The following is a 1466-nucleotide window of genomic DNA, read 5'->3' as shown; positions in this document are numbered from 1 at the left end:
CTTGTGTTTCGGGGGACAATGATGTGATTAAGTGGGGTCTGGGAGGAAAAACTTCTTTCACCACTAAATCTGTTTACTCTTTCCTGGAAAACAATATTGCTGGATGTGATTACAGATGGATCTGGAATGCCAGAATTCCTCTGAAGATTCAAATTTTCTTATGGCAACTCTTTCAGAACGCTGTTTTGACCAGAGATGTGATGAGGCATCGTGGTTGGAAAGGAAATCCTAAATGTTCCTTCTGTGGTGGTCGTGAGACATCAAAACACTTGTTCTGTACTTGCCCTGTTGCGAGGTTGACTTGGAGAACAGTGGCATGCATGTTTGGCACGGATCTGTGCCCTGACAGTATATGGCAAGCTTATGTGTGGTGCTTTACTTTCTTCCCTGGTGGAGAAGAATTTTACACAGTGGGTATAGCCGCTGTGTGTTTGGCGGTTTGGACCAGCCGCAACAGGGCCACTTTTGAGTTCAAACCTCTTAAGAACCCATTCGAATGTGTTTTTACTGCTTGTGCTCTAATGTGTTATTGGGCAGGACTGCTGAAACAAGAAGACGCGGCGACCATGAGAGACGGGGCAAAGATGCTGAAGGAGAATGTGTCGATGATGATGAGAATCTGCGCGGCAAGCGGTGAAGAAACGGCTCGCTGATACTCTTCTCGGTCGGAGGACATGTGATCCCGAGTCACTTTGGACTAGTTATGTTCTGTCTTGCTTAGACTTTACCCCTGCGTGGGCATGGTCGTTTGTTGCTCAGTTGTGGTGAGCAGTCTGTGTGTTTGTTGGGGCTGTAGGCTTGGGTTTCTAGATGTTGATATTTTGGTGTCGTCGGGTTTTCGCCCCACGGTGGGTAATCTCGATGGCGAGTGCTCACAGTGGGTTTCCCGGTGATGCTTGAACTTGCTTTCCCTTTTTCTTCCCTCGTTGGACTGCTGTATTTCCGTTATGCCACAGTAATGGAAAGGGGTTATGCCCGGTTCAATATCCGTAGAGTAATGCTATATTCCCGCATAAAAAAAGAGTAATCCTATAGGATCTACACGGTGAAATTTAGATCCGTGGGTCTGTCTTGGTAAGGATAGGATTTTTTAAGTTGAATAATAGGAATTTTTTCTGATAATATGTAAGTGTTTTTGGGCTGGCATTTTGCAAAACCATGACTTTTGTTTACTGTAGTGCTGTTTATAAATTATAATCGTCAGATCTTGATCGTGTTAAGGGGTTTTCCAGACGACCGCTCGCCAGGTAACATTATGGAATATATAACACTAAAAAATTACACTATCCTGACCGGCTACTACACCGAAAAGTTGCACCATCCCGACCTTTGCACCATCCCGACCTTTTGGAGTGCAACGGAGGAGCCATTATATATGGAAGCCCTCTTTGTTTTTTGTTTTTTTGTTTTTTTTTTGTTTTTTTTTTTGCGGGGGAGGAAGCCCTCTTTGTTAGCAGCTTATCGGA

Source organism: Triticum aestivum, chromosome 5B, assembly GCF_018294505.1.
Source record: "Triticum aestivum cultivar Chinese Spring chromosome 5B, IWGSC CS RefSeq v2.1, whole genome shotgun sequence".
Classification (NCBI taxonomy): domain Eukaryota; kingdom Viridiplantae; phylum Streptophyta; class Magnoliopsida; order Poales; family Poaceae; genus Triticum; species Triticum aestivum.
This window is presented reverse-complemented; position numbering follows the sequence as displayed.